Below are 12120 nucleotides of genomic sequence, written 5' to 3'. Positions count from 1 at the left end.
AATGTATTCATTCACCTATTTTATTACTAGTGCCCTTGAATATTTGGGTATTGATCCATTTGTGGCTACTGTGAGTTATTCTACTATCCATACTTCACAATCAACTTTCAGCTAAGTATATGGTTATCATTTCATTCTTTTCTAACTTTAATAGCCTCTCTCTGTACAGCTTCTTGAGAAGGCAGCTACTCATATCTTGCATTTATAACAGTCTTCTTTTTTAGTATAAGTGACAAAGCTATGAATACTCTCTAAACACTATTTAGTTTCCCCATAAAATTTTTGATATATTGTCAGTTTTGTATATTCCAGTACAAAGTAATTCCTATCATCCAGGACAAGGTATTTTCAAAAATTTCATCTTTGAACTGTAAATTTTTCAGAAATGTGTCACTTTCCACGTTTGGAAATTCCCCAAATTTCTTTCTGTTGTTATTTCTAATTTATTCCTTTTTCTTCAGAAATATACTTTGAAAATTTCCATATTTTAAATATTTGATCCCTATCTATGACCCAGACCCCTTTCTATATATGTTAGTTATGTCAAGCTGGTTCCTGGTGTTTTGACAGTCTTCCGTAGCCCTGATTTTTTGATTTGCTGTACTATTACTTACTGACAGAAGAGCTTTTAAATTCCCAACTATATTCATTGAACTGTTTATTTATCCTAATTCTGTCAGTTTCTATTTTATGTGTTTGAGGGTTTTGTTGTTAGGTGAATAATATATTTTTATAATTGTTTTATCTCCCTTTTGTACTGACAGCCTTAACATGTTGAAATATTCCTTTTAATTTCTAATAATACTTCTTGCTTTAACAGCTATGTTGGTTTTAGAATAGCTATTTCTGATCACTTATGGGGTTACTGTTTGTGAGGTAGATCTTTTGCTATCTTTTAATTTCACTCATTTGTGCCTTTGAGTCTAAAGTGTGTCTATTACAGAGAGCATATGGATGGTTCTCATTTTTCTTATTTGGGATGACAATTTCTAACTTGATTGGAATATTTATTTAATTCACATGAGTGTCATCATTAGGATAGTTGCATTCAGGTCTGCCATTTTGCTATTTATTCTAGGTTTATGTCTTGGTTTCCTGTTCACCTTACCTGATATCTTTTGTATTAAACATATATTATTTTAGTATTCCATTTTAATTCCTCTATTGATATATTATCTATATTCTTAAGCTAGCTCTTTGGTAGTAGGTATAGGTATTACAAACATATTTTTTGTTTCTTTTTATGAGATATAACTGACATATAGCATTGTGTAAATTTAAGGTATACAATGTATTCATTTGAAACATTGTGTATTACAGTATGGTTACTATGGTTATGTTAGATTACACCTTTCCCATGTCACATACTTATCATTTCTTTGGGTGTAGAGAAGAGCAAAGATTGAAGATTTAGTCTTAGCAACTTTGAAGTTTGTAATACAATAATGCTGACTATGATCACTATGTTGTACATAAGACCTGCAGAACTTATTATCTACTAGTTGTAACTTTGTATTCTTTTTTTTTTAGGTTTTTTAAAAATTTATTTTTTAAAAGTTAATATGTACATAAAAGGAAACTGAAACACAAGAAGCAAAGAACAAAGTCATCCATAATCACAAGCAGTTTGCAGTTTGACTTCTAGGTCCCGTGTGTGTATCTATCTACACAAGTAAGCATTTTAAGTAAGATCGTACAGTTATGTATCATGCTTTTACACACCATGAATATTTATCATGTCAAAGTCCCCAAACTATGAGTATTTTGATAACCAAGAATACACCAACTCCATCTGAAAAAAAAAAGTAATCCTGCCTTTCTTGGCGACAAAAATATAAAAGACAAAAATGGCAACAGGCCTCTGGATAAAGATATTGGCAGAGTTACAATTAAAATACTGCATTCCCAAAAAAAAAAAAAAAACTGCATTCCCTTAATGTTCAATTAAAACTGAGACATAAAGTAACAGAGTACACAACATATAATGCTTCTAAAAGAATTCATCATCCAATCTATAATATTCAATTAGCAAAGAGGTATGTTTCCATTGAATCACTTAATGTATTCCTATAGTACAGCCAAAGAGACTAATACACGTTATCATTAAAATGTAAATATGAAAACATCCGCATACAACTCTCCCTCTATACTTCCTTCTGCCCCTCTGCTGCCAACCTAGTAAGTTCTGACATTTCTCAGAGACAGCTTAACAATCTCATGTCCAAGATGCTTCTTTCCTATCAATGATAACAAAGAGAAACTTATAAATTGGTTAATTCACAAGCTGTACATTTTATCATACATTGTCACCTCAGGACATCCAAAAAGCTTAGATGTTGCAAAATAACGAAACTTCTCCACAACAAACACAGGTACTTCATAAAAACATACATATAGACCTATGGTTATAACCTAAAACTGTCTTCTAGATGTGGAGATACTAGCAAAAAGCCCTTCCCTTCACCCCTCCTCTGTTCCCTCCACCATATTAACGACTAAGTATAGGACTACATCTAGCTCTAAGAAGTGGATTAACAGACACTCCCAGAACAGTCCTTCCTAAAAACTAACAAAAGGACATTTATAAAGGGATTATTTTACTACCTCTACTTTTAAACAGAATTTTAGTCTAAAGACTCAAGGGCACAGAACGCTTCTCTTCTCACTTCTTCCCTGCCCCTGTCCCCCAGTGAACAGTCAGCATATTCTCCAAGACAGGTTTAACAATTCCATTCCCAAAATAACAACCATTCCTGTAAATTAATAAAGGGTGTTGTTACTTTAACTCTCTCTACTCCTAACATGTTGTTCACTTTCAAACATCCAGAATACTAGATGTTTCAAGTTAAGTATTTAAAATTTGCCCACTACATACATAGTAGCACTGAAAGAACATTCTGGCCTAACCCTTCCTCTTCTCATCTATATCAACCTAGTGAAAAGTATAAGCATCTGTAATGCTTAGAGGGGATTTAACAATTTCACTTCTAGTTTTCAGAATAGTCTTTCCTATGAATTTAAACACAAAGTGTACACTATGTATTTGTTTACTACTTTTGTCATACACTGGCAACCTCTTCAACATCTAGAAAGACTAGATGTTGTAAATTAGGACTCATTTGTCCTTTATATACACTATATACATAGCTAAGTACAACAAAATGCAGACCTACAGGACAATGGTTAATCCCACCTAACTATAAACATACTGGTGTAAAGCCCTTTGCACTTTCTTCTCCTTTCTCCCTGAACCAGCACAGATATATAATGTGTGCTGCTCTGAGAGGTGGTTTGATCACTTTGATCATACCATTTTCAAAAGATTGTATTTCATATGAATTTTAACAAAAGGATTATCTACAAGATGTGTTATTTTACTACCTCTACTTTTAACATACTTTGTGCACTTCTAAACATCTAGAAAGGCTAGATGTTTCAAATAAGGACTTAAGGTTGTCCACTATATACACAGTAGTGTTGAATAAACTACACACATGTAACAATGGGTTATATCTGAAAGTGTCTTCTGCATAGGAACATTCTAGTCTAGAACCCTTCATTTCTCCCTTCTCTCCACCGCCAACCCAGAGGGTGAGTAGACAGGCACATGTCACTGAGATGTGACTACAATGTTATCTCTCAAAGTCCTTTTCAGAAGACAGCCTTTCAATGAATTTTAACACAAAGTGTACAAAATGTGTTAGTTTACTAACTCTACTTTTGTCATACATTGGCAACCTCTTTAATATCTAGAGACTAGATGTTATAAAATTAGGACCTATTTGTCCAGTATATATACAATATATACAGTCGAGTTGAATGCACATAACATATATCGCAATGGATAGCTGAAATTTCCTAGCACACACTAGCAAAAAATCTTTTGCAATTTCTTCCCTCCCACCTCCCTCAAACCACTGAACAAGTATACTGTTCAGAGAGGTGGTTTTAGCAATTCTATTTCCATAGATAATATTTCCCATCAGTCTTTAAAAGCTATTTACAAGAAGCGTTACTCTACTTCTAAATACATCAAGCATTTCTAAATATCTAGAAAGACTAGATATTTCACATAAGAATAACTTGTCCACTGTGTACATAGCACTGTTAAATAGAATTGCACACACCTAACAACAGGTATAATCTGATGTAATCTTCTAAATATGACCACCATTTTGGCCTAAACTATTCCCTCCCTCACTTCCTTCTCTCCCCCACTAATCCAGTAGACAAGTATAGACATGTGTAATGCTTAAAGGTGGTTGAACAAATTCATATCCAAAAGTTATTTACAGAAGAAAAGCTTTCCTTTGAATTTCAACACAATGTGTACAGAATGTGCTAATTTAACCACTTTGTCATACACTGGCAACCTCTTTAACATCTAGAGACTAGATGTTGCAAAACTAGGACTCATTTGTCCATTATATACACTATATACACAGCAAAATAAAATGCACAGACCATACAAAAAATGGTTTTGTCTGAAAATGTCCAACTATGAACACACAAGCATATTACCTTTTGCAATTCTTTCCCTTCCACCTCCTCCAAACCACTGAATATACATGATAGCCTATACTGCTCAGAGGTGGTTTAACAGTTCCACTCCCAAGAGTTATTTCCTATGAATTTTAGCAAAAAGATATTTACAGAGAGATATTTTACTACCTCTACATTTAACATACGTTGGGCACTTCTAAACATCTAGACAGACTAGATGTTTTAAATAAGGACTTAATGTGTCCACTATATACATAGCAGTCTTGAATAAACTGCACACGTGTAACAGTTATAATCTGAAAGTGTCTTCAAAATAAGAACATTCTAGCCTAAGACTAACTCTTCCCTTCTTTCTCCACCAGCCCAGTGGGCTATAATGCTCCAATTTTCAGAAGACAATCTTCCTAAGAATTTTAACACAAAATGTACAAAACATATTAGTTTACTATTTTTGTCATACACTGGCAACCTCTTTAACATCTAGAAAAGACTAGATGTTGAAAATTAGGACTCATTTGTCCAGTATATACACTATATACACAGCTAAGTAAAACAAAATGCAGGAACATAAAGGACAATGGTTAATCTTCCCTCGCCATAAACACACCGGCAAAGCTCTTTGCACTTCCTTCTCCTCCCTCTTCCTTTGAACCAGTGCACAAACACAATGCATACTATTCAAAGAGGTGGTTTGGCCATTCATCGCAAATTAAACAGCATTTCCTATGAATGTCGAAGATATTTACAAAATGTATTTTTACTACCTCTATTTTTAACATGTATCAGGCACTTCAGAACATCTAGAAAGACTAGATATTTGACAAAGGTACTTAGCATTGTCAACTATATACACAGTAGTTGAGGAATAAGATGCACACACAAAACAATGGTTATAATGTGAAAATGTCTTCTCTAAGTATGACCAGTCTGGCACAGAACCTTCTTTTCTTCCTCCTCAAGGTCGTCTACTTCATGTCCTCTTACCCACTGCACAAACGTGAACGTGTGTTGCTCCTGATGTCGCTTCTAGAAGTGATCTAACAATTCCATTTCAAAAAGTCATTTCCAAAAGACATTTCTATGATTTAAAAACAAAAACAAAACAAAAAACCAAACAGGCATTTACAAGACGTATGATTTTCTAACTCTACTTTATCATATGTCGGCAGCCTCTTTACATCTAGAAGGCCTAGATGTGGCAAAAGTTTTCTTTTGAAAAGGTTGGGGGGTAAGTTGAGAGCAGCTTTTTCAAATTATATACACAGGCCTTCTACAAACGGCCAGGAAATCTTCCCAAAGGGTGGTCTTCCTACTGGCCAAACGCGGTTCGTAATTCTCCCATTTCGATCTTCCGACAGCAATGTCTGTAGAACGAAGACCAACCGCCTTTGGCCCATCAACTGTTCCACCTGTCGCGACCGGGGCGGGGAGCGGGGAGCGGGGGGCGGGGAGGAGCTTCGCTCACCTTCCGGCCGTTAGGGCCTCTGTCCACTGTTGGCCGTAGGTGACGTTTCATCCACCTGGGACGGAGTGGTCATCCCGGGGCCCGGGTCTGTGGGGCGCCAAAGCCCGAGGGCAGGGCGGCCGAGCTTACGTCCGCGCGGAGACCCGCCTGCTCAGGCCCTCCGAGGTCCCAAGGGCCGGCCCGGCGTTTGAGCGGCCGCCATATTGTTCTCACCCCGCCACGCCCGACGTCCAAAGGCTCCGGCCGGGCTGGCTGGGCGGGGGCTTCGCGTAGGCTCCGCAGAGCTGGGCCGGGAGAGTGGGCAGCCGGCGAGGTCCCGCTCCGAGAGGCCGCAGCCCTGGGCGCCGGGGTGGGGGTGGGGGTGGGGAGAGGCTCACAACTGCTGCAAAGTGTGGGCCTGGCCGGGGGGGGGGGCAGCTGCGGCGAGGGCGCTGGGTGTCTGCAGGTCCGAGCTCCTGACCTCTCCTTGGGCCCCCCAGTTCACGCCCCGCCTCAGGCCCGAGGGCCTGGAGGGCCCGGGACCGACCGCCCTGCGCTTCTCACCTCGCTTTCTGCCGGACTCCTTTATATTCTTAAACATCTACTGAATGCCTCCACTCCACAGCCTCTGGTAAAGAACATTCTACTCTTTACAAGGTCAATGTTTTAGATTCTACATGCGACACCATACGGATTTGTCTCTCTCTGACTTTTGGCACTTAATAAGATGCCTTCAAGGGTCATCTCTTTGTCACAAATGGCAAGATTTCCTTTTTCTCATGACTGAATAATATTTCAATGTGTATATATATATCTTTGTGTGGTGGGGCATGTATCTGTATACGTTTGACTTATCCTTTATATATCTAACGCCTGATACTTAGGTTCTTTTCATAAATTGGCTATTGTGAATAATGTTGCAATGAGCATGAGTGTGCAGATACGTTTGAGGTGTTAAGTTCCTCTAAATATATACATAAGAATGACATTACTGATTTATATGGTAGTTTTTACTTTTTTTTTTTAATTTATTTATGATAGTCACAGAGAGAGAGAGAGAGAGGCAGAGACATAGGCAGAGGGAGAAGCAGGCTCCATGCACCGGGAGCCCGATGTGGGATTCGATCCCGGGTCTCCAGGATCACGCCCTGGGCCAAAGGCAGGCGCCAAACCGCTGCGCCACCCAGGGATCCCGGTAGTTTTTACTTTTAATGTCTTAAAAGCTGCCATACTATTTCCATTGTGGCAGCACTGATTTACAGTTCTCCAAAGGATTTCATTTTCTTCAAATCCTCACCAATATCAAGCATCTCTTGTCTTTCTGGAGAAAAAAAAGCCTTTTTTTTTTTTTTTTTTTTTGAAAATACCATTCTAACAGGCATGAGGTGATATTTCCTTTTTTGATTTCCATTTCCATGATAATTAGTGATTTTGAACACTTTTCATGTACCTATTGGCCATTTGTATGTCTTCAGAAAAATGTCTACTCAGGTCCTTTGATCATCTTTTATATTGGGTTATTTTCTTTCTTTATATTGCATTATATGAATTCTTTATATATTTTGGATTATAGTCCCTCATCCTATGTATAGTTTACAAATATTTTCTCCTTTTCTGTACATTATTCTTTCAACTATGGATTCCTTCCTTTTATGGGCAGAAAATCTTCAGTTTAATGCACTCTTACTTTTTAAATTAGTTGTTGTTCCTTGTAGTTTTGGTGACTTCTACATGAAATCATTGCCTATGCCAATGTCAAGGATATTTTTTCCCTTTTGCCTCTACCAGTGATTTTATATTTTCATATATTTTTATGTTACTTATTTTTGTCTTTTTCTCTAAGCTCGAAGAATTCCCTTTAGCATTTCTGTAGAGCAGGTCTAATGGTTAAAATTTCTTTTAACATGCCGTTTAATAGACCACCACTGGAGTCATTCTGCTGCTCTCCTTGACTGCCATTTGGGTTAGAGCTAGAATTTTGACACTCCATACCACGGATGCTGGGGAAGTCTTCTTCATTTCTGAATGACAGCCTAGTTGAGTGAGATACTCTAAGTTGACAGATCAAGGGATATATCATCCCACTCTACCCTGTTTTTCCATGGGAAGAAGTTCTTGCTGAGAGAATCTTTTTTGGTGTCTGCTATGGCATGTTGATATCAGAGCCCTTAAAGCAGTATTTGAATTGTCACTCAGGATCAGGCGCAGATGGAGCTACCATAGTCACTGCATGTTGGTGCACAGGTTGACTTGTTGTGGCTGTGGCACTTGTGTCTAAGGTAGAGACATCTGCAGGTATTCCCTACAAACTGTACTTGAATTTCAGGGACTCAATACTGTGACTCCAGCTGGCTGGAGGAATGTAACAGTGACATGGACTCTGGGATGAAAAGGTTCAATGGGAGCTTAGGCCCAGGAGGAGGGTATAGTAGTAGTAGCATAGTTTGAGGATACCAAGTCCAAGTTTCAATCTGTCCCGAGTAGCAGTCACAAGATAGCAGCAGCATGATTCAGTGGGAGTTTGTTAAAGCCATGTGTCAGGACTCAGGGAGGTAGGCACAGAGGTCTACCAGCACAGCCTCTAATGACAGTTCTTCAAGCTGTGACCTGGGAGCTGAAAATATGTCTTGAGATGCAGCAGTAGTATATGAGCAATGAGGATTTAGAGCCCTGCTATGAAACCACAGATTGGGCTCAAGGCAGTGGGAGCTTGATGGGTCAGAACTTGGAGCTTCCACAGGTGTAAGAAAGGGTCCAGATAGCAGTAACCTACTTTTAAAAATGGCAGTAAGAATCCAGGCCTGGGATGGGGATGGGATTTAGAACAACAGGAGCACCTTTTACAATAAAAACCCAAAATTATAACATGGAACCCAGTGGCTGGGGCTCAGGGTAGCAGCAGCATGCATCACTAGTGATAGTGATATGGCTATCATAGCATATCTTAGGACTTGGGGCAAGTGTCAGGGTAGCAGAGGCTGCTCCAGTATTGGTGAGACAAAGACCATCTTGGGACTGGGGTGGGCAAAAACCATAAGCAGCTCTAGTCTTACATATGATGAGGTACTGTGGTGCCCAGTCCCTAAAAGCAGTAATTGGGGCCCCTGAAAGCAAGTCTCCCCTTAGCAGTAGCTCCAGCCTCTGGGAGTAGATGTTGGGTGGGGCACTCTGGGATGTTCCAACAAGCAGGATCAGCATTGGTGGGGCATCTCTGTGACAAAAGCTACAGATGTCCACAAAGATGAAGCTTGCTGGATTCTCCTGCTCTCCTCTGCATGTGGTCACTCCCTCTGAGGGGATTCCTCCAAGTGTCAGGTGGCTCTCAACTGGGGGATTTTGTTTTACATGCAAAATGCTTGCTTTCCTTTCAATGGCACCATCCTGGACTTTTGCACTCCACCAGGTTTTTTCTGCTTCTTTGTTGTCTAGAGCTTTTCCTGAGCCATTTTTAGTTTGAATTTGTTTAGTGATTGTTCTTACTGGGTTTTGTGAGGCAAATAAGCATTGGGACCTCCTAGCCCTCCATCTTCACACATATTAACTGATCACCATATTTTTCAATTAATTCTGTCTAAATTCTCACAAATATTTTCAGTTAGCTCTAAGAAAGCTAATTTCTTCCCCTTAATTATTACATGTATGCCTCAACTTTTCAAAAATTTTCCTATGTCACTGCTTTTCTTTTATGTCACTGCTTTTATGAAATACCTATGTTAGTACCAGTTTTTGATGAACAACAGAAATCTGAAGGGGATTGTTGCTTTTAGGGCCCAAAGCAAAAAAGAGAGAACTGTGTTCAGTGCTAGTTTTGCTGTTATAGAGGCAGTCCACACTGTAAGCAGCAAGAATGGCCTCATCAAGTTTCTTCCTCAAAACTATACTTAGCATCTCAGTATCAATCATAACTTTGAACAGTGTTTTTGAGGATCTGTGTTTTATTTCAATTTATTTTGCACATCCATTAGCATGATGTGTCTTAGGTATCAGAATAGCCTAAGAGAGGTTATTTTTTGGATCAGCGAATGCTCAACAATTTTTCCATATAAATTAATAGTAATCACTTCCTCAATTTACATCACTTCAGCATAGGAAAAAGTTTCATTGGAACCTTCTGCTTTCAGATAGATTGGGGAAACCTGCACTTCATGGTTTTGTACTGAATCCATCTAGCATTGGTTTCTGAACACCAATTATTCATGTCTTTTCCTACACTGCATTCATGATTCCAAATCAGTGACTTGAAAGGAAGCATTCATGTTGACTTTGCACACAAAAACTAACAGATGCTAAAAATAAGGTATAGATACAACTATATAGTGATACAGTGATGCCTTTAAATAATCTTAACTTTTAAGGAAATTATGAGTCAAAAATACAAAGATTTTAAATTTGCTAACATACTCACCATTTCTGCTGATTTATTCCTTCTTGTGTATTTGTGTTACTACCTAGCATCATTTATATTTAGCTTGAAGAACATTTTTGGAGAGAGGTCTATTAAGAAATTCTCTTAAGTTTTGTGCTCCTTATGGGGTCTTTATGTACCTTCTTTTATTTATTTTTAAGATTTTTTTCACTTCTTCAAAGGCAGGGGGAGTTGCAGAAAAAGAGGGAGAAAAATTCTCAAGCACACTTCCCACTGAGCACAGAGTCTAGCACTGGACTGGATCGCAGGACCCTGAGATCCTGACATGAGCCAAAATCGAGAGTAAGATACTCAACCTACTGAGCCACCCAGGTGCAACTATGCACTTTCTTTTTTGAGAGACTATTTTGCAGGTACCTGGGTGGCTCAGTCAGTTAAGTGTCTGCCTTTGGCTCAGGCCATGATCCCAGCATCCTGGGATCCATTCCCACGTTGGGCTCCCTGCTCAGTGGAGAGCCTACTTCTTCCTCTCCTTCTGCTGCTCACCCTACTTGTTCTCTCTCTTTCTATCAAATAAATAAAATCTTAAAAAAAATAAATGAAAGGCTGTTTTGCTAAATTTGTAATTCTTGTTTGACAAAGGTTTTTGTTTTTTTTGGGGGGGGAGGGGAGGATTTTTGTGTAGAAACAAAGCTGATCTGTTTCTTGTTGTTATTGTTGTTTCAGTACTTGAATTTGACCTTCCCTGTCTCTTATTGTTCATTGTTTCTGGTAAGAACTCATCTAATAATCCTACTGTTATTTTTTCCTAAATATAATGACTAGTTTTTCACTTGCTTCTGTCAAGATCACCTTTTTGGGTTTGTTTGCCTTTTATTTTTTGAGTTGTGGCAAAAAAAGTCCATATATCATAATTTACCACATTTCAGTGTTAAAATATTAGACTTTTATTAGATCAGTTTTAGGTTCACAGGAAGACTCGACAAAGTGTAGAGATTTCCTATATTCTTCTACTGTCTCTGTGTCTATGCACACATAGTAGATAGATTCTCATTTTCAATTACTTTAAGTTTTACTCTTGATTTTTTTTACTCGCACTTTATGAGAAATATGTAATGACATGTATCAACCTTTATGGAATTATAGAGAGTGGTTTCACTGCCTAAAAACATCCTCTGTGCTCCACCTAGCCATCCTTTCTTCCCTGCCAAATCCTATCAACCACTGATCTTTTTTGAGACCGTAGTTTTGTTATTTCCAGACTGTAATATAGTGGGAATCGTATACATTATCTCACATCTTATATTTACAATCAGGCATCTTAACTGACTTTAAGCATACAGTTTAGGAGTGCTAACTATGTTCACATTGTTGCATAAACAGATTTCTAGAACTTTAACCGTGTAAACCTGGAACTCTATACTCATTGAATAATAATTTCCCTTCTGTACTTTCCCCTTATCCTTAGTAATCACCATTCTTCTTTCTGTTTCTGATTTTGAATACCTTACATACTTCGTATAAGTGGAATCATATACTGTTTTGTGTAGGTGTGTATGTGACTGGATTATGTCACTTAGCCTAAAGTCTTGCAGTTTCATCCATATTGTAGCATGGAATAGGATTTCCTTCTTTTAAAGGCTGAATAATATTATATCCTTATGTATATTTTCTTAATCAACTGATCCCTCACTGGACATCTGTGCTGCTTCTACCACTTGGCTCTTGTGAATAATGCAGCAGTGAGCATGGATGTACAGATATCTCTTTGAAATCTTACTTTCAATTCTTTTATGTATTTTCCTTT

General features: G+C 38.2%; 1 protein-coding gene across 1 annotated transcript in view; it reads left to right on the top strand.

Moving 5' to 3' along the window:
* Positions 1-5943: 5943 nt before the first annotated feature.
* Positions 5944-12120, top strand: part of LOC486692 (NKG2-A/NKG2-B type II integral membrane protein-like) — a 49919-nt gene continuing 43742 nt past the window's right edge. The window contains exons 1-3 of the mRNA XM_038576782.1: positions 5944-6003; positions 6448-6578; positions 11040-11084. The gene's annotated coding sequence lies outside the window, so the exon portion shown is untranslated. The remainder of the gene's footprint in view (positions 6004-6447; positions 6579-11039; positions 11085-12120) is intronic.

Source organism: Canis lupus, chromosome 27 (assembly GCF_011100685.1).
Source record: "Canis lupus familiaris isolate Mischka breed German Shepherd chromosome 27, alternate assembly UU_Cfam_GSD_1.0, whole genome shotgun sequence".
NCBI lineage: Eukaryota > Metazoa > Chordata > Mammalia > Carnivora > Canidae > Canis > Canis lupus.
Note: the sequence above shows the minus strand (reverse complement) of the source record. Positions and strands in the feature narration are given on the sequence as shown.